At 40.3% G+C, this 24,276-nt stretch overlaps 2 long non-coding RNA genes across 3 annotated transcripts in view; one reads left to right on the plus strand and one right to left on the minus strand.

The window, feature by feature from the left end:
• Positions 1-23,627, minus strand: part of LOC110261655 — a 43,772-nt gene extending 20,145 nt beyond the window's left edge. The window contains exon 1 of the long non-coding RNA XR_002346098.1: positions 1,821-23,627. This is a non-coding gene — a long non-coding RNA (uncharacterized LOC110261655). The remainder of the gene's footprint in view (positions 1-1,820) is intronic.
• The window catches only part of LOC100512907, a 408,455-nt gene that overhangs the window by 326,059 nt on the left and 58,120 nt on the right, over positions 1-24,276 (plus strand). The gene's annotated exons all lie outside the window — the stretch shown is intronic.

Raw genomic sequence — 24,276 nt, forward strand, 5'->3', positions numbered from 1 at the left:
CTTCTGTCTCCCCATCCCTATCCTCATAGAGATAACATTCAAATCAGGTTCATGACAGCTCTGAGTACTGAAGGTGCCCAGAAGCTTCATGGAAGGAAAGGTTCAGAAATGAGAGCACCGCGTCGGTTGATACGGTTTCTTAAAAGTGGGAGTTGACTTTAGGCTTTGTTAGGCTTGTAATCTAGGAAAGACAGTTTATCAGCACTTTGGGCTCACTGATTCTTTGACATTTCAAAGGACTTTTTCTACATTATTGCACTCAGTTGGTGTCTTTTCTCTCTAGCCCCCGACCTTTGATCTATTAGAAGCTTCCAGCACGCATTTGACGGCCACATTAGGTGGGCTTCCTGGTTATTATATATGCAGTGTACAAGTACAGGTTCCCCCCCCCCCCAGTTTTTCTACTTCCTGTAGAGACGGATTTCCTTTAGGTGTGGATATTTCACTTAAACACATACTCCGATTTCAAAATGGTAAGGGACACCAGTGCAGTAATTTTAGTGTACTTTGTGAAGGTATCTGGAAAAGTCTGCTGTGTTCCAGTGAAAAGCTTCTTAGAAGGAAGCTAGGGGGCTAGCAAATGTCAAGGCAGGTCTAGGACCCATGGGAGGAAATTTGCATAAAAAACTTTGTCAGTAGTTCAGCTATAGAGTTCAGAATTCAGGCTGTGTCCTGTGTACGACCAGTTACGTTTTCATGTCCTGTCTTAAATCTTAGATGAGTCAATGTCATCATTACGATAGATGGTCCCAGAACAAAAGGCATGAATGAAGAAAGCATAATGTTTAGAGCCTTACTTTTAAACGTTGTCTGAATGGACATGTAGGTCTACCTCTGGACCTTGAAATTAGGCCCAAACCCAGATCTGGGCCCAGAAGATTACTCAAGCCCCTTCTCATTCCTGCCTCCATCTGACATTGTTCAGGGAAAGAGGGAAGGAGGTAGAGGAAGACAATGGGAGAATTTAGAAAATGAATATTCTCTACACTTTATAAATCTCTGTCTAAATCACTGAAAACATTGTGGTATGTTTATTTATTTATTTTTTTAATTTTTCTTCTTTGGGCCACACCTGTGGCATATGGAAGTTCCCAGGTCAGGGATGGAATCTGAGCCGCCGCTGTGACCTGTGCCACAGCTGCAGCAAGGCTGGATCCTTAACGCATTGTGCCACAGTGGGAACTGTGAGGTGTGTTTAAATCTAGGGAAACAGTGCAGTTGATCCATATGAAGTCATCAGTATTTTAGTTCTACAAAGAGGGTAGTTTTGCGTAGTTCAACTGATTTTAATTAGTACATTTTTTGCTAGAATTTCTATAGGTCCCCTAGCTGGGTGTAGGAAGTGGTTTTAAGCCAGAAATGTTTTGGCATCCAATCGGTGATTATTTTGCATGAATTTTGCTAGGCTACACAGGTATTTTCTGAAATATTTCTCAGGCATTTTTTTCTGAAATTAGAGTTGGTGCCTCAGATCTCATAGTAGAGGAGACGGAAGGTGCAGCAGTGTGAGGGGGCCGATCCAATGGGGTCTCATCATTCATAATGATGACCCCTCTGGGTTTAGTTGTGAGGCCTCAAAGCTTTTGACCTTCGCTGGTTTCATGTTTGTTTTGTTTTCAAAGTAAGAAATGGATGTGAAAGCATGAAAAGCTCTGCACACAGACATGATATGTTACATGTCCATGTTAGCGTGGACTGACCCTTGTTGAAAGTTGTGAAGTTTGCTCAAGAACGCATCCCCCCCAACCCTGCTTCTATTTTTGTGAGTCAGAATGAGTCCATGAAAACACATTCACTTAGACAAGAAAAATGAAAAGTACCTGAGAAAGCCTGGAGGTAGTGAAATCAATGGTCCCACGTGGGTGGCATTGGGCTGGCGTGTGGATGTGTATGTATGCACGATTCTTGGGGGAGGCTGGTTCCGACTGAAAGAGACAGATGCTTCCTGGTTTTCAAAGCCTCTTTTTTTTTTTTTTTTTTTTTTTTCCCTGCTGTTTTATTTTAAGGCGGGTTGCCTTTCGGGTCTGTCAGTGAGGGCGTGGTGAGCCTCCAGGCACTTGCACCCACCTCTGTAACTTGTCCTTTGCTTAGTATCGAGTGGAAGTGCGAAGCACCACAAACTGCTTTGAGCAGAGCCCACTTCCCTTCACCCACAGAGACCGTGAAGCAGTTACACCAACATCAATCAAGGAAAACCCACAGGCTGAACTCACACCGTTGAAGCAGGTGCGTGAGTGAGCATTCTCCAGCAGGCGCACGTGACTGAGGCGCGCCTCGGCGTCTTGCCCGCAGATGTCAGTTACGGTGGCTGTGGGGGGCGGTGCCCGCTGCTCACAGAGCCCAGGCAAGCCTGTCGTGCTCGGAGGGCAGAGGAAGTGTGGCTCAGGGCATCTCAGTAGCTGATGTACTGAGACCGGGGGGAAAAGTGCAAGGTCTAATATCTGTGTGTGTACATATATTAATATATAACAAATATAGGTATGTATATGGATGTGGGCATACACGTGTAGATGTGTGTGTGTGTGTGTGTGTGTAGGCACACACATGCCATTTTAAAGCAAAACTCAAGTGGGCCAGGAGATAAAGAGAGAATATGCACATCTAAGACATTCTTCACTATCTGATGATAAGAGAAGGTGATAATCTTAAAAAGGCACATTTCTCATCCCAAGTTGCACCATCCTGATACATAGTGAGCTTCAGGAAATGTCTACAAAACTTTGGCATGATCTTTAAAAAAAGAAAAAAAAAAAAAGGAAACATTTAACACTAGGACTTCAGTATATCTTGTACCTTTTAAATAGTTATTCATTCCCCAAAGCTTCTTGAACGTGTTACTGAGGTGCTTCAAAATATTATGTGTGTTTATATTCAAATATGTGAACAATCACCATCTCTCTAAGGAATGGAAAAGAGAGCCAGACATTTTTTTTTAAACTACCAAACTGGCTAATTTGGAGAATAATTGTAAAATATAATGTCACTACACATATGGGAAAGAGCCAGATATTGTGGGGGGAGGGATTTTTATATGGAGATTCTTTTGCAATATATAAGCTCAAAAGTCAGAAAATGTTTTTATTCATAGTTCTGGTGGCACAACGTCTAGGCAGATCTATCCTAAGACTATGATAGAACATGTGTAAAAAGATTTTACTGCAAGAATACTTTAGCACAAACTTATTTTTGATGTATTTTGTTATAGATATCTAAATAATATTAGGGTGATCAAATAAATTATGTTAGAACTATACAGTAAAATTCCAAATGAGGCATTCAAACAATGCTGCAGGTTTTTCTCTGATCTTACTTAAAAAAACCAAACCAAACCTGTATTGCATGCTTGCATGAATGGGTAGGCATCGTAATAGTTTGGGAGGTTGTATATAAACCTAAATGTTATCATCTCTAGGTGATTTGAGAATAATTAAATGTCTTTATTTTGCTTATCTATTTACTAATATCATATGTATTACCTACATATTAAGTACAGCAAAGGGCAATCATGAAAATAGCATTTTAATTATCTAGAAATATTTGTGAAGACCAGGAAGGGAAGGCTTTTCTTTTCCTCCAGTTGTCTGTGTCAAAGACTGTTGATTGATTGATTAAACAGTGCATGTGTGCCAGGTACTGTTCAATGCTCTGCCATGTTGCTGTGTGCTTTTCTCATGGTAAATGGCTTAATCAGTTCTCTTTGATATATTGACTGATGTGTGGCTTTACTGACAAAGTTAATAGTACCAATGCGAAGATTCTAGTACGGACATGTAAACATTAAGATTAAATAGCGACCTTTTTGCTTTACGTTTTTACATATGTTTTATCGGCTCTATGATTCTCACATGGTTAAACCTTTCCTACCATGTGGATAGCTGGCAACCTCAGCCAAAAGCAGAGAAGAAATTCATGGGAACGACTTGACACCATTCATGAAAACTTTAACACTAAAAGGTCCCTGACCAGTGCTTTGAAAAATCTGACCTGTCTGTATTTTGTAGGTTTTTGGCTTTGAAATTGCATCTCAGTTTAATGTTCAGCAGGTGTCCTCTGGGGAATCAGGACAGGATTTGAAGGGCGGGAGATGGGTATGAGGAATTCAGTGTCAGTCGATCTGGAATGCTGAGACTGTGGAGGATGGAAGGAGGGCTTTAGATTAGGGATGTCTGAGGGGAGGAGGATCAGGATGCGGGCAGACTTGGAGAAACTGATTTAGAGGTTTTCCGTGCTTCTTTGAACTCCTAAGATGTACCCAAAGGGCAGTCGGCTTCTGATGCCCAGTTTCTTTCTCATCATGATGGTCCTGGAAGTGTAACCTTTTCTGTGGCCTTTCAACACTGTGGCCTCTCATACTAGTATGAGATTAGAAGTTTAAGAAATTCCAGCTCCAATCACCGAAAGCTCCAAACTGAAACGAGTTTTCATGAGTTCAGCTTTAAAAATAGCAAAGATTCTTGAGAAGAAGGGCTTGTTTTGGATGAGTACCAGTTTGCCAAGTTGCTGCATGTGCGTGTGTGTGTCTGGGGGAATGATATGGCTTCTTGAACTTGGTTCATGTCTTTTCCCATTGGTGAAGGGAAGACATTAAACTTTGAATTTCGTTCTGTTTCCATTGTCCAGTGAATCAGGAGACAGCGCCCGTTTGTTAATCTTCTGCTGTGGGAAAATTTGTCATCATCACTTCCTGCTTTTTCTCTCCACCCTTCTCTTGTTAAAACTGATACGGTGTCTTTAACTAATTGCCTGGGAATAGTTTGAAGGGTAAAGGGTGGGGGTGAGTGTGGAGTCAGAGTGATTCCAAGACAAGCCCAGAATGATAAAATCAATAATTTAAGGAGTCACTTGCCTGTAAAAAACAAAACCAAAGAAACCAAAAAACAAAACAAAACACCCAAAAAGCCGCCCCAAAACCAAACATGTAAATAGAACAAGATTGTGAAAATCATGTCCTTAGGCAAGCTAATCTAATCACACACAGAAGGCAGCTTGCTTTCTTACTTGCTGGACCACTTCCACTATATATTCTCATAGGGAACAATATATTAAGTAGTGTTTAGAAATATTTGTTGAATCCTACTGTCTGATTTTGGCAAATCCCAAGGAAAAAAAGAATATGTCTTGGACTGCCTGAGCTTTTCGTGGAGGATGTTGGAGTTTTCCCAGCGAGGCTGGCTTCACACTGTGGGAAACACTGGCTTAGTAGATAACACTATAAGAATTTATATTCAGAGGTCATTTAGTTTTCTTTAGGTTTTTGGAGCAGCCACTGCTGATCTTCCATCTCTCAGGATCTGAAAAAACCCAAAGTGTATGCTAAACTTTCCTTATGTTGACGTCGTCACTTCCCTTTGAAGGGTGCCCTAGCCTCTAACCCACTCATCCTGTTAGAGCAACAGGCTGAGCTCACCAACACCAAAATATCCAGTGTCAGAGGAGAAGATGTGGGTGGTAATGTGAGAGTGGGTGAAAGATACGGTATTAGGGGGTGAGAGAGCCATGCGCAAATGCTTTTCTTCTTAGGTTAAATGTCCTAGAGGAAAACATAGGCAGAATCCTCATTGACATAAATCACAGCAATATTGTTTTGCATCCTGTCTCCTAAAGCAAAGGAAGTAGAAACACAAACAAATGGCACCTAATTAAACTTATAAGCTTGAGCACGGCAAGGAAATCCTTGATAAGGACAACCTATTAAATAGGAGAAAATATTTGCAAATGATATGATTGATAAGGGGTTAATATCCAACATATATAAACAGCTCATGCAACTCAACATCAAAAAAAAGTAAAAAAGTGGGCAGAGGAACGGAATAGATGTTTTTCCAAAGAGGAAATGCAGATGGCCAGTAGGCACAGGAAAAGAGGCTCATTGGCTAACCATCAGGGAAATGCAAATCAGAATCACAATGTGATATCATCTCTTACTTATTAGAATGGCTATCATCAAAAAGAACACAAATAATGAATGTTGGCCAGGATGTGGAGAAAAGGAAACTCTACACTTTTGAAGGGAAACTGGTGCAATCACTGTGGAAACCAGTATGGAGTTTTCTCAGACTGAAAACAGAACTACCATATGACCCAGCAGTTGCACTCGGGTATGTATCCAAAAAACCCAGAAACACTGATTCAGAAAGATAAATGCACCCTGGTGTTTTAGCAGTATTATTTGCAATTGCCAAGATATGGAAGCAACCTAAGTGTCCATCAACAGATGAATTGTTAAAGAGGATATGGTATACTAACGGGATACTACCCAACCATAAAAAAAGAAGGAAATCTTGCCATTTGCAGCGACATAGATGGACTAAGTGCATTATGTTAAGTCAAATAAGTCAAACAGAGAAAGGCAAGTACTATTATGATATACAACAAACTAGTAAGGGTAACAGAGAAGACGCACAGGAATAGAAAACTAGTGGTTACCAGTGGGAAGGGGCAGTATAGGCAAGGGGATTAAGAGATACTCTTCGGTTTAATAAACTACAAGGGAGCTGCCCACAGGCCTCCCGCGCATGCGCACTGGCTGCTCACGCAGGTGGGAGGAACGCCCACGCTATCCAGCCGTGGTCTCCCTGACCCGACCTGGTTTCTACCCTGGCTTGAAGGGGCTCTCAACATGCGGTGGTGACCACAGGCGATGTGGGCGCTGTGAAGGCCGAGGGAGCCACAGTCATGCTGCCCCGCCTGCCCGCGCCCCTGCCCTGGCGGTGACTCCCACCCGACTAAGCTGCAGGTGGAGCGCAGCCTGGACCACTCACTGGAGGGGCCGCAAAGAGGAGCAGGAGTTGGAAGAGGATGACCAGCTGGAAGAGGAGGAGGTATGTATTAAAAAAATAAAAATAAGTCATAAGCATATACTGTACAACATGAGGAATACAGCCAATATTTCATAACTATAAATGGAGTATAACCTTTAAAAGTGGTGAATGACTATATTGTACACCCGTAACTTATATAATATAAATGGCAACTATACCTCAATAAAAGAAGAAAAAATAGCTTTTGGCAAAAACCTTCAGCTGATGTTGTTTAAGTGTAGTCATCTCAGAACATTGATGGAGTCATTGTGAAATGTGTGATGAAAATTAAAATGAAATATTTGGAAAGTAATGTTATGGCCCCTTTATTTAAAAGTGTGTACTGAAATAAAAGTGTATTATAATGAGGAATGTAAGTGAAATACATTCCTTTAGTTGAAATTTCTCAGCATGTATCTGGCATAAAATCGTTTTTATAGATCTTATGCAAGGGCTATGTTGCAGCCTTATTCCACTGGTGCTTAAACGTGAGTAGACCTATCTGACCAAGTTCTTTTGCTCTGTTGCTTGTCACTTTGTAGCACTATTTAAGCTATCATATCTCATCTCTAGAAGGGAGATAAGAGCATCAACCTCAGAGGGTTTTAAAACTAAACTTGATTTTAGAATAGTTTTAGATTAACCCAGAAAAGTTGCAAAGCTAGGAAGAGTGTATGCTTATATTCTTCACCCAGTTTCTCTTATTGTCACCATGTTACCTTACCATGGAATGTTTGTCAAAACTAAGGAACGAACATCAGTGCTTTGTTGTTAACTCTACAGTTTACTTGGATTCCCCTAGATTTCCCCTACTGTCCTCCCTTCCAGGAGCTCACTCTGGGATACCACGTTTCATTTGTCCGTCCTGTATACTTAGATGCCTCTGAACTATGGCTGTTTCTAGACTCATTTTTTGATGACCTTGATAGTTTTGAAGAGTTAAAGTCAGTATTTTGTAGAATGTCCCTAATTGGGGATTTGTCTGATGTTTTTCTCATGATTAAACTGGGTTATGGGTTTTTGAAAGATTGTCCTCAACATGTTATATCAAGGGTATATACTATTAACAAGGCTTATTACTGTTGAGGTTGACCTGGATCACCTGGCTGAGATTATGTTTTCAGGCTTTTCCATTATAAAGTGGCTCCGCCCCTCCGCATTGTACTTTTTGGAAGGAGATCCATAGATGGCATTGTCTTAAGGATTAAATGAGGTGATAAAGCTCTTAGCACGCAGCCTGGCACTTAGAACACCCTCGTTAGAGGTCACTCGTGACCAAAGTCGTTGCTTTTGCACTCGTAGCCCTCTTCAGTACTTAAATGCCAGGAGTATTTAGAGCATCTTCCTCATAGTTGCTTATTGACGATGATCAAAAAGGAAGAAGAAATGAGAGGGCTCACCAATTTTGCAGTGAGCTGGCTGTACTCAGAGGCCCTCTGGGAGGAGGGAGTGACTTCACTCAGGCTTTCCTGCTGAAGGCCAGTGCTGTGCTGGGAGCATCAACCTTTGGTCCTGTTTCAAGGGATGGTGTCTGTCCTCCAAGATGAGCGTGGAGTTTGACGAGGTGGGGGTGAGGGTGGCTGGTGAGCCTTGGGCATGAGGGGAGAAGGACCATAATTGAGGAGCTGAGCCTACATTATGGCGCGACTTTTTTATGGTCAAATTTGAGAGCTTTCAGGTAAAATTTAGAGTTCTTCTTAGAAAAAAAAAAAAAAAGGGTCTTAAGCATTTCTCTGTAAAATGAGTGCCTTGTTCTGTGACCTGAGTTACTTCAAAGCCCTGGCAATTGTTGCTGGAGTAGTTACACTGAGCCTGGATAACAGAGCTTGGAGTCCTGTGCAACCATGTCTGTTGGAATAAATAAGAACAGCTGGTCTCTTGTAGCGATACTGTTTGGCATGAATTTTTTATTTAACTCCCTCCATGTATCTAGTAAACAGTAAGCAGTATTCTAACATTACTCAAAGCCTCCCCAGTCTCTTTCCAATACGTTTCCTTCACTCCACCCTATTTAAAAGTTCAGGGTGCAGGGCAGGGTTCATGTACTAGAGAAGGAATGTATTTCTGAACTAGAGAAAATAAGGTTCCTCTTCAATGTATTCCTTCCCATTTGACCTTCAGCTTCTCTCTGCGATAACACATTTTTTGGGACTGTTTCTTGGGAAAACAAGATTTATGCAGACATTCCTTTACTGGTCTGTATGTTCTAAGTGAAGAGAGACATATTTATATTAAAATAGTTTGTCCTGAATACTCTGTCTCTCAGTGTTTCAGGGAGAATATTTACATGCGCATGAAGGGCAGGTGAGTGAAATATTCACTTGGCCCTCTTTAAATGACTAGCAAGGAATTTCCTTCCATATATCTTTGTGAACTGCTGTCTTTAACCGTCTTACTGGAGACTGAGCACCCTGTCCTGTCCTACAGAGAATCCAGGAAGCACTCGAAGAATATACATAGCATCAATCATTTATTTTATTATCTTTGTTATGAACAGTAGAAAGAAATGTTTTACTTAACCTGCCAAATTGACATAAGGGTCCAAAGGAGTAGAAACTATCATAGCTACATTGTTCAGTCTCTCTGTCTCTGTCTGTCTGTCCGTCTTGTCTATCTCTCTCATTCTGTTCCTCGGGGACCGGGAATAGAAGTAAACATAAGATGGGATCTATGATCTATGTCACGTATCAAGTGATAAGTTTTATGGGCTCTAGAAGGTTGTATATTCTTTTAATAGACAAGCTGCCATCATCACAGATGCTCACACATGTGTCCGTGGCCCTCTTTTTGGGACATTTACTGCAGTTGCACTTTCTTGCTTCTTCTGAGGTTAAGCATGACCAGGTGACTGGCCTTTGCCAAGGAAATGTGAGCCGAGGTCACATCTCATACTTCCCAGATGGTGTTGAATAGTCACCTCCGGATTCAGTTTCATCCCCTTCCACCTGCCTTAGTGGTAACCTTCGCAGTCCAGTCTTGAAGGAGGCCTGATGGAAAGACCCTCTGACCTAGGTCAGACTTGGAGCTTGAGCACGAAGCAAGCTTCGGTTATTCGGAGTCAGGATTCGGGGTACTGAGTTGCCGCAGTGTTGTCAGCATGCCCTGTTGATGGCACTCATCATTACTCTCTCTTTAGAGTTGATGTTTGAGTTATGGAGGGATGTTCTCAGTTGTGAGATGGCAGTGGTAGGACATCTGTAAGCACGATAGCTACTGTTAGAGAAAACCGTGTGGCCAGTTTATACTCTTGGAGGATTGGCCTGCATTTCTATGTCGTTGTTGCATTTCTTCAGGGAGCATGCATCCCTTCTGATGCTACATGTAGACCTCTCAACAAGCATCTTTACATAATGCAGAATAATTCTAAAGAAGGAAAAATGAGAGTGTGTATACACACGCACACACACACACAAAGTTATCCTCCCAAGACTCACATGAGAGCTTTTAATGCCAAACTACTGGCTGAATACCAGAAAGAATTTCTTGGGTGGACATAATGCTTCATTTATATTTAGGGAATTTCCACTGCTAAATCACAGGGCTTGTAAAATTTGAAAAGAAGAGGAGGGGGTAGAGAAAGGGAAGAAAAAGGCCTAGGGATGTGGTTGACGATATTCCTTTTAATTTAAAGCCACCTGAAGGCTTCAGTTGAATAATAAATTCCCATATGGTTTCCGTTCTTTCAATGTTAGAACCTCAGAAATGCAGTCTACTTTTAGCCTTGGCTTCTGCTTGCCTCTTTGTCAGGCTGACAGTGCTTCCTGCCTGCTTGCTGGTAGGAAGTGTAAGCAGGCCCACTTCTCCTGGGGCTAGTTCCCAGGCTGCACTTTCTACTTGGGTGGGTTGGCTCTTCCAGTGGGAAGACCCACTCCTCCAGGCACTCAGGATTCTTTCAAGGCTGGGGACAGCCAGTGCAACCACTCGAGATGACTTCATGCATAGTTAGCAGGAGAGCCTCCTTCCAGGCACTTTCTCAGCCCCCCCTTTTGTTCTTCCCAACCACCACTTCTGTTTACAATAAACTTCTCCCCTAAAGGAAAAACCCATCATCCATTTGGGTTTTGTTGTTTTCCCTTGATGTTTTTTTGTAACCATCAGAATCTCGAGAAGGGCAAATACTCAATATTAGAACCTCAGTGTAAGCGCTGAAACTTGAATATGCAGTTATTTTCAATTACTTGTACTTTTACGACTAAAATTTCCTCTTTTCCTGACCCTGTGTAAGTTTACTTTCCTCATGTGTTAATGAGCTCATGATACACTCAGAACATTTATGGAAAAGCCTTTTGAGAAATAGTATGATAATTGCTCTGATCCTGCTTCCCCCTCTTTTAATTTTCTTTTCAGTATGAATGCAAAAGCTACTTCACTTCAAATGTTAATGGAAAAATACCCAGTTTTCTTTTCAGAGAAACCTAGAGGAAGTTAAATATATAAATTTGAATCTGAAGTTTTTCAGTTTTTCAAATAGGTCGAATTAAGCTAGCTAAAGCCTAGAAGTCCACCATGGTCATGTTTGTGGAAACGGTTTTGGTCTGAATTTGTGAACCTCTAAACTAATATCATTCAAATGCGATGAGATAGCAACGTTATCTAGAAATTAGAAGATAGGATTTTGGTCCTGCTTAAAGACGCTAGCGTCACTATGTCACTATTGTCACTATTTAACTTCTCGTAGTGTTTATCCACTTAAGAATTGGATTAATGGTGCTTACCTTTGCAGTCTTCATGGAGTTGTAAAATGAGTTCTTCACACAAAGACAGCCAAAATGATATGTTTAAAGCAGCCTGAGTCTTTGGAAGAAAAGTGCTTCAAATATATAAGTAGATGGAAATAAAGGAAGACTTTTATAGTCAAGAACAAGAGTTTGGGGGAAAAAAAATAGGGGGATACCAGCTCTTTCAGGTAACCAGAGGATACTAAGAGAAAACTGTTCCATTTCCATCAAAGCCAGCATTTTGAAGAGGACTCTGGCGCAGAGTCATTGCATTAGTGTCCTATTCCTTGGAAATGAGAAGGTACATGGGGAGTGCAGAGGCACTCTGAAGATGAACTCATGTCAAAATGGGCCTTCACGATCCCCTGAAAGCACTTGTGGGATATTCTATTAGGATGAAAATGGTATTATCTGGCTTGTAAATTAACTACCACAGTTTCTGTCTCCTACCACAGAAAGTGGTATTTCGTGTGTTTTTTAAAAATGCCTTCTAGCAAGCAGACTAATATAGAGCATGTGTTTTCTTTTTGCTTGATTTTTAACTCCCAACTACTAATACAGTGGTTGGAACCGCATGTGAAACAAAGAACATAAAGCCCAATCCCATCACCATTTTCATTCGACATACATCTCTGTGTCCTATAATCTTCCTTAATATACATTTTTTAATTTGTGTATCACTTCAAAAAAAAAATACAACTCTGCTTCTGGTTTCTTTGGGTGACTTTACAGTAGCATATTGAAAAAAATCCACTCCATGAGAAAAATATACAGGCACCTTATCTTTTACCCCAGCTCTTTATATCCTGCTTTCCGAAATGTTTAAGCTGCATTTATTTTCTAATTGCTAAAGTTGACAATTCTGTTCTGTAACTATTACAGAGTCTCCTGTGTTGCATATTTAGGTGGATACTTACAAATTGAAAATCATCAGCGTTTATGCTCTATCTATGCAAATAATGTCCACTAAGGGACCGAGTAAGATGGTCTGATTACGTTCTTTTCCAATTTCATGATTCTTGGGCCTCTCTGTGGACGGGATGAGATGAAGATTCCTTATTTATTTGTATCAATTCATTGACGCTGTACAACATTCATTTTCTTCAAACGTGGCCTCTAACCTTCATATATAGTCTCTTAACCCTGAAGTGTTGGATCTCTGCTTTTATTTTTCCTGGGAGAAGAACATAGAAGCCTTTTTAAAAAATGGAATTTTCTTTCTAGATTCAGTGTTGTTTTTCTTTCATGAAACTTTTGGGCTCTCTCTTAAGTGTGGTCCTCAAATTTTGTAATGATGTTCGGGTCTTATTAACGGAGTGGTACTTGAAGTAATCTGGAAACTACATCTCCAGTTGGCTCCGGGCCATTTTCTTTTATTATTTTGATGTGTTTTCCTTAGGCTTTCTCTGTTCTTTCTTAATGGAATTCCTGTCAGTCAGATGTTGGGTCCTCTGATTTGATCCTCTACATCCCTTGGCTTTCCTTCCCATTTTCCATCTTTCTGTCTTTGTCCTTATGTTGTGGGAGATTTTGACTTCATCTTGTAATGCTTTTCCTTTAGTGATTTTTAGCTATCAAATTTTTAACCTCTTTTATTTTTTTTTTGACATGTATTTTGAAATTCATTACAATAGTGGTGTGTAAAGCATTTAGCATTTTGCCAGGAGTTCATCTGCTGTAAAGATCTACATTACGAAGTCAGAGTCCCCTATGGGTATTTGGAGAGACATGTAGAATTACCCTTCTGTTTCATAATCCGACCACTTAAGAAGAAAACGTATCACCAGTTGCTCACTGGCCGTATGATTTGACTTTTACTTGGCTAGTAATGAGTACTAAACAGCACTATACGGGATGAGAGATACAAGATGCAATTGCTGCCCTCAAGGAATTTATGGTCCAGTTGAAAGAAAAGACAAAAAGCTGAGCATCTTGAGGATAAAAAAACATGCTGAATTTTCCTGTATGGAATTTTCAAGCCAGAAAAGTTTGTTTTTTTAAAACTTAAGATGAACACTTTTGCACAAACAGCCTTTTTCTCTGTTTCACATTTTAAAAAAAATACATCGGAGAGATAATTGAGAGATACAGAAAGTCGTATTGTTAGATTGGGATTACTGCTTTTGATAGGCATTTTCATATTCCTGTTTATAGGAACATCTGCACTATCTCTGTCATATCTCTATTTGATCTATCATAAGAGCAAATTTACTGAAACTAGCAATGGGTATTGGAATTTTTTTTTTTTTTTTTTTTGTCTTTTTGCCATTTCTTGGGCCGCTCCCTCGGCATATGGACGTTCCCAGGCTAGGGGTCGAACCGGAGCCGTAGCCACCGGCCTACACCAGAGCCACAGCAACGTGGGATCCGAGCCGCATCTGCGACCTACACCACAGTTCACGGCAATGCCAGATCGTTAACCTACTGAGCAAGGGCAGGGATCGAACCCGCAACCTCATGGTTCTTAGTCGGATTCGTTAACCACTGCGCCACGACGGGAACTCCGGTATTGGAATATTTTTAAAAAACCGAGTAACTTATTATGCATGCAAGTTGGCATTTTACTGTCTAGCTGAATTACTTAATTGCTATTATGCTACATTTTATCATTCATTAACATTTATGCATAAATCATAGTCTACCTGTATACAAAAAAATATTTTCTTTTTCTCTGGTACCTCACCTTCTCTCTCCATCTTCATCTTCTTTAGTCTTACTCACCACTGCTATTGATATGAGATGAATAGTATCCAGTCAAACTTGTGTCTGGATATTTGCTGCACATCTTCTACTCAGTACTATGACGATGTGGGGTTATTTCCTGTATGTTACATGTATTATTGGTTAGGGGCAATGTTAATTAATGACAATAAGGTCTCCTGTTCTTAGATGGCAGGACAGGTAAAGGTGGCTTCTGTTGAGTTAGGATTTGGAGAGCAGTGGACATTTGTTGATACTCTTGAGCTTTTTCCTGAGCATTAATTTTCATGACTTGTTTAAAATCTCTCTTGATGTGGAGGGGAAGAACCTTGTTTGAAGACTTGGGTTCTTAACCTGGCAGCAGAGAGGAACTTAATTGAATGAGCTTGTCACGGGGTTACTTCTACAAAAATACACAAAGTCTAACCAGTTCATTCAAGGAGAATAATAACTAGCTCTATTTACTATATCTAAGTTTCCATCCCTAAAATTGTTTTTTAGTTTTGAAATTTGGCTGTCAGGATATTTTGGATCAAGAAAACTCAGTTGGAAATACGGTACCATGTGGTTTTAGGCAGTACGTTTGTCAGTTTCCCATCAATGAAAAGTTTTATTTCTTGGATGCACTTAATTCTGAAAATAAAAATGCATATTCTCTGATGTTTAGAGTAAAGCTATTTGAATAGGACTTTGAGGATGAGAAACCAGGCTGCCCCTGTAGATGTAGGTTCACTACTCTCTTGTTGAGTTTTGGTAACTGCACTTTACATTACAGTATTTACATTTTTATCATACCAAGTGTCACATGTAAGAGATTAAAAAATAGCTTTCTCTAGGAGGTCCCACTGTGGCACAGTGGGTTAAGGATCCAGCATTGCTACAGCTGTGGCTTAGGTACAGCTGAGGCTTGGATTCGATCCTTGGCTTGGGAACGTCCATGTGCTGTGGGCGCAGTCCAAAAAAAAAAAAAAAGTTGTCTCTATTTATCACAGTAAAATTACCTTAACCTTATAGCTATTTTAACGTTTAAATACTGTGGTGATGGTGAAAGCTCAGGATGAAGGTGTATAGTCTTGGATACGAGGCTCTTGGTACTTAGAGCACCATCTGGCAAAAGGACATGTGGGATAGACGATAACATCCATGGAGACAAGTTTAATTCAGTTTGAATTTTTTTAAAGAGAGGAATTATTCAGGTGTGATATAAATGTGGCAAATCTATATCAGTATGTCTTTGAATTTCTTTGATTAAAGCAATCAGTACACGCTAGGATCCCCAAACTTTGTGTAAACGTGTTCCTGTTCTACATGTCACTTTATGTCACAGTATTTGTAGGATGATGTTGATAAATTAGATGATTGCTTTTTCCCCTGATTGATGGTAATAGAGGACAGTGATTTATCGCTTTGCTTTTCAAGTGGGCTCAGCTGATGATGAGGAACTAAGCTCTTGAACGGAGAAGTGCACCTCTCTGTCCTCGCAGAAGCACATGTCTAAATATTAGCAATGCAGAGAGAAGAAGGGGAAGGAGGCTGGTCTAAGGATTGTTCTGGGAGACTTCATCACAGTCAGAACTGAATGGAGAGCTCATTTCATGCCTGGCGCTCTCTCTGCTCTGTCAGCAGCACTGGTATCTGGATCTTTATCAGGTTACTGCTGCTGGTGTCTACATTTTCATTTCCCTTGGCTGCCATTTAATTAAAAAAAAAAAAAAGAAAAAAATGGCTAAGGTGAGGCCAGGAGTGCAACTGGGAGTGGTTGTCTGTTTATTAGTGTGTGATTCTGTCACGTCACCTGTGATGTCTGTGATGGGACACAGACTTCTAATTCTACCAAGCCGGGTTCCCAATTCTTGTTTGCTAATTCTTTCTAACTTTTTATAGGTTTTTGAAACAATAAAATTGTTGAAAACTCTGAGGTCCCATTTCTAGAAGTAGGTCCCTTTCAAACTGTGTTTTAAATAATCTCAAGCACGAAGATGCCCCTGATACCGTGAAGGATAGAGGTTAGAGAAGGGGAAAGTAACATCGCTCTGGGCTTCTCGGAAAGAGAAGACTTTGACCATGAACATTGGTGTTCCATAAAAATCCTTTTAGAAGAAAAAATGTGCTAAATAAAGTTTGAAAACCAGTGGTCTAGGCAACCATAAATTCTGAAGCACCCTCCTCCGATATCCCAGCATGGATGACGGTTCGTCCCTGTGTTGTACCCCCTACAAAAAGCATTGTGGTGATGATCATAGCTATAGCTAATTTCCTCAGGTCATCATACTTCCCCTCGTATTACAGGTGTTTCTGCTACCAGGTAGGTGGATGGTTAAACTGATGGCTGGATGTGTAAGAGTAGGAATAAAGGGTGGCAGGAAGGAGGGAGAGATACAGAGTTATTTCCATTTGTCTATTCCTTTATGTTCATGCCTATGTTTTTAAATCATTTGATGATATTTCTTACTACTTAGGGCAGGAAATGCATCTTGCCCACGTTTCATTGTCTCATATACAGTTAACAATAATAGTGAACTCTCTGGTCACTCTTTTATGTATATATGGCCCAGACACCATTCTAAATGCTAAGGGTATAGTAGTAAAAAAAGAAAAAAAACAAACACATGACCTCTTGAGCAGCTTTCCAGTCGAAAGAAAAACAGTAAACATAGAAGTGAAATATACAGTGGGTCAGTTCATGGTAAGTACTGGGCAGAAAAATATAGCAGGAAAGGGAAGGAAGCAGCTCTTTTCTATCTAGCAGTCACTGACATATGCCCAAGACCTGAGGGAGGTGAGGGAGGGGACTGTGGATCTGTAGAATCCGAGGCCCTTAGGCAGGGGGAGCCGTGGTGGCAAAGGCTTTGATGTTAGAGCTTATTTTGTATATTCTAGGAACAGCAAGATCAGGAAGCTGATTGCTGCGAATTCATGGGTGTGTAGAGGACTCTGCTTTTATTCTCTTCAAGATAGGTAGTGTTGATCATGGACAACTTTATTTTTTCTTCTTCTTATGCAAAAGGCGCCATGAGCAATACGTAAATGAATGGCCATGGCCATGTTCCAGTAAAACTTTATTTAAAAAAAACCAAAAACAGGTGGCAGCTGGATTTTGCTTCCTTTTCAGTAAGTCCAACCACTGGAGTACATTTGCCTAGGGGTTTTGAATTGTGAGTGTGAGATGGTAGTGATTGTTTTACCTCCTGTACCACACCCAATATAGGCGATCATCAGTTGATAATTTTTGTGCATATCCCCTATCTACCTATGTCATTTCTTATTCCTTCAAAGCCATAGATATAACTTAATACATGTTGATGGATTTTAAAAAGGCGTGTCTACTAAAAGCCAGAGGTACATAGGTTCTCAGTGGCAAGGTTTCTCTATCATTTTGAGGAATGGGCTAGCTGGGACTGTTCTATAGTAATTCCTTGTGCTAATTATTCTGAGCCCTGCTGGCTCTGAGATCTTCCTCCCCTCTTCTCTCTTCTCGTCGATTCAACCTAGTTCTGTCCAAAGAAAAGTAATGTGGACCTCAAATGCAAACTGCATCGAGAAGATTAAAATTTCTAGCAGCCACATAAAAAAATGTAATGAGAAACAAATGAAATTAATATTCGTATTTTATTTAAACCCAGGTATCCAAAGTATGATCACTTTAATATGTCATCAGTATAAAATTAACAGATACTTCACATTCTTTATTTCATACAAAACCTTTAACTTCTAGTATGTTTTACAGTTTGGACAAGTCACATGCAAAACACTCCAAAGCCACGTGTGGCTGGTGGTGGCCATATTGGACAGTGTAGGTCTGTAGGTGTTGGAGGTTTATTTTTTATTTTTTTATTTTTATTTTTTTGTCTTTTTAGGGCTGCTCCCAGGCACATGGAAGTTCCCAGGCTAGGGGTCAAGTTGGAGCTGCAGCTGCGGGCCACAACCATAGCCACAGCAACCTGGGATCCAAGCCTCATCTGTGACTTGCACTGCAGCTCACAGCAACACCAGATCCTTAACCCACTGAGGGGGACCAGGGATTGAACTCCAGTCTGCACAGATACTGGTCGTGTACATTACCACTGAGTCACCACAGGAACTCCATGGAGAAGCTTTAGAGCTCAGCCTTTTCTGCTGCTAAATGTCCTTCTAGCAAAGCACTACCGACCCTGAAAACCTCCTTATAATTAAGCTTATCTATGAAAGTGTTTGCTTTTTCTTTGGAAGATTATTGATCTTGACCACTTGAGAAATGATGGGAAATGATGGGATCTAAGTCCTTCTTGCTGTCCTTAGGATAATCAACAATGCTGAAAAGCAAAGAGTAATATAAGGAGGACTTCTAAAATTCAGTGTATTTCTCTCTTCTTAAATCTTACTTTTTCCATTTAAGTTTTTCATATGCTTGTAGATAACTGGTTATGAACATAAAAATAGCCAAAAGTCAACTTTTTGGCCACCCCCGCCCCCACCAGCCCAACAATGGATTCCCAAGTCATTTGGGAAGACTTGAAGACTGCGCATGAACCACACCTTCTCCCACTTTGCAGAGAATCTTCTATGTCCTTTGTCAGCTATTTCAAACAGAACTCAGAGGTGGAGGCTGGTAAAGGCCCCGCCTATATGTACAGTGTATGAGCAGTCATTCTGCGTAGTCAAATATGTGCACATTTACTTATATTTGGTCCCCTCCCCCATGACACAGTTATCTGGAATTTGCATAAGAAACAAGGTTTCTACAAACTATAAAAACACCTTAAATGTAAAGTTTGTTTGTCTGTTTGGCTTGTTTGTTTTTGGCTGAGCCCCAGGCATGAGGACTTTCCCGGCCAAGGTGTACAATTGTTTTTAATGGGATTTGGGAGTTTGTGGAAAACAGCAGAAAGCCTGTCAATAAAAATCTAGAGAGCTGTTGGCAGTTTCTGTGACAGGAACTTGAAGCATCATGACAGGCTCCCCTCATGGCCTTGGGCACCAGGAAAAGCAGTGTCCTTTGCCAGAGGCCACTGTTGTGGCTCTATCACTTTGGGGTTCCCGTGCCATCTTGGGAGTGCCCAGTGGTGTGCCCAGGGATCTGCACAGAGAACAGTGGCCGTGGCATCTGATGCAGGTGGAGGTGAGGGATGGGAAGGTGAGAGTGGTCTGAGTTTCCGTAACCCCATCTGATTCTGTCAGGGGATGAGGCTTGGTTGTTATTGAGGTGTACGTGTGAGTAGTTAGAACTTGCTCATTTGGTTACTTCCAGACCCAAACAGGCATTTGAAATAGTAACTATGAATTATTAAAGGGCTATTCCTTTCCCAAGTCTTGGTGGATTTGTAGATGCAGTCTCAATCATTAAATTTGACTTCGAGCCACATAACTTCAGTTTCTTTAAGGAAGGAGTTTGGCAGATAGTGAGATAGACAGGACCACCTGGTTTTTGGAATGTTTTGAAATGGAACATTTTTTAATCTAGTGAGAAGAAAAAGAAATGGTCTTTTCACAGTATGTATGTTCTCGGAGTATAACGGCATCAACAGCTGACTCTTTGCTATCACCTCCTCCGGCTGGGCATGATTTGACAATGCTTTCTGTGTAATCACTTTCAGAACACCCACGTGAGGTAGGTATTGCTCTCTCCTCCGTTGCAGAGTGGAGAATAACTGATTCCAAAAAGGTTTCATAACTTGCCCAAGGTCACCCAGCTTAAAAGTGGTGAAGCTGGCATTTGAGCCCATGCAGCCTGCCTTCCCAGTTCCTGTTCTTAATCACCACGCTGCGTAAAGCTCCACATGCATGATGAAGGGATCCCTGAGAAAACATTTTGCAAATCAACTCTCCTTAAATGCGTTGCCTGTGAAGTAGAATGCCGTCCTCCAGTGAAGCCTCCTGGAAACGGTGGGCATTGGCTTGTTTGTTTTTGGCTGAGCCCAGGACATGCGGATGTTCCCGAGCCAAGGTGTACAGCTGCAGCATTCTTAGTTTTTAAATACAGATTTTAAAAATATATATCAGACTTATCTAAAATAGAGGCCAACATTAGGAAAAAATTAAGGCGTTGAGCTGCTCAGGAAATATGTACTAAATAAATGAATAGAATATTGTCTGGCAATTCAGCTGTTCTCATGTAGAGCAACTGCATCTTGACCCACGTCTTACTTTGAGCTTCATAAGCCATTCGGACTTTTCCCATAGACACGCCCATCTGATAGATGAGAAATCCAGGCAGGAAGCCTTGCAGAAAGGATCCAGGGTGTTTCTCCTTTGTTCCTGTGTGCAAGCTCTCTCTCTGAACCAGCTCCTAAGGTCCCAGTATTGATTCTGCCTTGACGCTCTGAGCTCGTTTTTTTGCAGTCCATCTTCCCAGTGTTTAAAACTCCAGTTTTCCTAAATAACTCCTGACTTTGGGGAGCCCTCAGAACCTCACAATCACTTGCTGTCTGGTTAGGAACATTTGGTGTGGGTCCTGCTCCCGTAAAACCCAGCCCCCTATCTGCCTCCTTGAATGACGTTTTGAAGCCAAATGTGCTAGTGCAGTGTCTTATTCAGAATTCCTTTTCCTGAGAGAGCTCTCTGGAGGTTTATATGGGCTAATAACTCCCCACCCACTTGACATTTTGCCCATTACATTATATGTTTCTTCCAAGGAACAAAAATATAACTCTCCCTTTCTGACAGCATGGGAGACATTCTCTTGCTGTTGCTCTCCAGGAAAAATCTCATAATCTAACTAGACAAACCCTTGCTGAAAAATTAGACCAAATGGCATTTGTAAACTCCAAGGAAAGCATTTTTCTTCTGTGAAGTATTCCCTAGCTGGAAGTGTTAGAAACTTTACATATAGTGATACCAGTTAAGTTCATGGAAAAAATGAAAGGCTATAAACAGCTGGATATATAGTCAAAAATGAACCCTTTTAACCTAATTTTTTCCCTAGGCCTGTGTGCTGAGAAACTTACAGTCTTCTTAATTCACGTGTGTGAGATGAATGAGAAAATCGAATGGATAAAGTTGACTTGCTAAAAGAAACACTGGGTAGCTGACTTGTTCTTTTTTTGCTGATTTGGTAACTTTAAATGAAGGAAATAATAAGTTGAATATTTATGTTGGGATCATGTGCCTGTGTATTTTCTCACATAAAAAAAATCAATCCACAGCAATGTATGTTTATTTTGTATGCCCAGTACCATTGGAGTGTGTGTGTGTGTGTGGTTATTTTTGGACTTGGAAACTCATTAGGCAGTGATATATCCCATTTTGAGAAGCAAATCTCTCTCTTTTGGGTTACCAGGGAATCATAAAGAGCCTAGAGATCTGTGGTGTTTGTTTTCAGTGTCCAATCAAATAGAAATGTTAGTTTTGGGGAGAAATTTGGTTACATAAGTGTGATTTTTAAATGAGATTCTTATATTTACTAATTAGCACTCTACTGTCTAATGCATCCTAATTTTCTCATGGCTTTTCTATGATGAGGACCCACTAGTGAAGGAATAAACTGAGCCAGTGGCTTATTTTATATATTTGTAGGCTCTAGGTACACACAGTTGCATAATCAGATATTTAAAACAAAAATAGGATAGAGTGAATATGTTTTAATCTATGATTAATATTAAATATAGCTGACTTCATCATCTAATGTGCCTTCTTTCAAGAATGGGATTCGTGGTGGAAGTTCCAGTTGTGGCACAGCGGTAACGAACCCAACTGGTATCCGTGAGGATGCAGGTTTGTTCCTGGCCCTCGCTGAGTGGCTTAGGGATCCGGCGTTGCCATCAGCTGTGGTGTAGGTTGCACAAGAGGCTCAGATCCCATGTGGCTGTGCTTTAAGCCGGCAGCTTTATGGGTCTGGTTTGACCCCTTCCATATGCCACAGGTGCGGCCCTAAAAAAAGAAAAAAGTATTAGATTAGTGGCGTGCTTGAAATTGGACTTTGAATTTAATACATTTTAGAGAAATGACTTCTTTCTTGTCTTGAAAAAGCAATTATGACCAGCAGAGTCCCTAGCTCATTTTGTGTGTACCATATATTGCCACAGCTTAAGTGATCTGTGCAACTTAAAATCTGTCATGACTTCCTATGGCAAGGTAAAAATTTTAAAGCTAATCATACCCGGGTGTTTATGTCTGACATACTAGCTACATGTCTTTGGGTAAGTTACTTAATCTCTGTTAACCCTCAGTTTTGACACATTTAAAACAAAGTACTATACTATTTAAAGTGTTTCTATAAACAGGAATAATGCAATTAAATTACCTTACACAATGCCTGAACAGTGACTGTTAAAAAGATACTTGTGGTCCATGTGATTTCACTGGTGAATTCTATCAAACAATTGAGGAAACAGTAACACCACTCTTAAAGTATTTCAGAAAACAGAGAATGAGAACACATTTTATGTCACTATCTTAATTCTGATGCCAAACAAATTTTTAAAAATGGAGTGCTTAATAAAATCCTATGAAATAGAATACTACAATGTGTGAAAATGATGATTTGTCACAAATTAGTTGGCTTTATTGCTGAAATGCCCAAGTTTAGCATTTGAAAATGTATGTAATTCATTTAGACCACAAAATAGAGGGGAATAACTATATGGTGATACAGATAAATACAAGTAAATGCAGAAAAATCATTTGACAAATGCATTACCTAATTATGATAAGAACTTGAAGTAGGAATGAGGGGAGCTTGTACCTGATCAAGTCAATCTATGGAAAATCTACAACTAACATTATACATAATGGTAAAATGGTGCATATTTTCCCCTTAAGGTTGATCACCTGGTAAGGTGTCCACTCTTACCTCTTGAAGTTGTTTTGGAGATCTCAGCTTGTAGAAGAGAGAAATAAAAGAAATGCAGATTGAAAAGGAAGCAGTAAAGTGCTCTCTGTTTACAGATGACATGGTTGATGGCACAGAACATACTAAAGAATCTACAAAACTATGGGGACTAATTAATTTAGCAAGTTTTCAGTCTGGACATTTCTTATAAAGCTAAACATATACACCCCTTGATGCCAGCAGTTTCACTTCTTGGCATTTTCCAAGGAGTGAAATATAGGTCTGCAAAAAGACATGCACAAGTATTTTTTCTGGCAGCTTTGTTTAGAATAGCCATAGGTGGAAATAGCCTGGGTGTCCATCTAGAGGGGAGTAGATAAATTACAAGCTTCCTAAGTGGAGTACATTTTGGCCTTAAAAAAGAACTGACTACTGATTCATGCAACAACATAGATGGATTCCTGAAAACCTTCATGCTGTGAAAAACCTTACACAAAACTACTGTGTGGTTCCATTTATATAAAATCTTTAAACAGGCAAAACTAATTTATATGGGAAATAATCAGGAAAAAAAAAAGAAAAAGATCATTCACAAAAAATCAGAACAGGAGAGAGAGGGGCAGGGATTGATCAGGAAGAGGCATGGGGGTAATTTGGGGGGTGGGGGTGATGGCAGCAGTCCTTACCTTGATGGAGGTTTGTTGTTAAACAGATCCAGCATTTGTCAATGCTTATTGAATGGTGCATTTTCGGTTTCTGTATCTCACTGTGTGTTATAAAACATTATGAAGATTTTGTGTATGTCATGCATGCTGAAGTGTTTAGGGGTAAAGTGTATGGACATTTGGAACTAACTTTGAAGTAGATTAAAAAGAGATTGATTAAAAGAGGGATGGAGATCCAATTCCAGAATTTTGGCAGAGTGAAAGAGCTTTTGATTGTGTCATTCTCTCAACTTTTCTGTATATACGAAAAAGTTCCTGATAGAGTATTGAGGGAGCAGGCAGTTTTTCTGTTCCAGCCTCCATGGGAAGAAAAGGTCTTGTTTTACAGGTGAAGGCACTGAAATCTAATTCCTCAAAATCCAAAGTTGTTAAACAACAGAGCACATATTAAATTGCAGAGGGCTCTAATCCATCAGTCCATATTCTTCCTGTGTTACTGCACTACTTTCCAAATCCAGACACCCAGAGCCTATCGGTTAAAATGAGTAGTAAGCAGGAAACCTCCTTTCCTTTATCCCCTGTGGCTACTCTCCAGTCTCTTAATCAACTGACCTTTTTACAAACAAAAAGTAGGCTGGAGAGAAAAG

This window comes from Sus scrofa, chromosome 7, assembly GCF_000003025.6.
Source record: "Sus scrofa isolate TJ Tabasco breed Duroc chromosome 7, Sscrofa11.1, whole genome shotgun sequence".
Taxonomy (NCBI): domain Eukaryota; kingdom Metazoa; phylum Chordata; class Mammalia; order Artiodactyla; family Suidae; genus Sus; species Sus scrofa.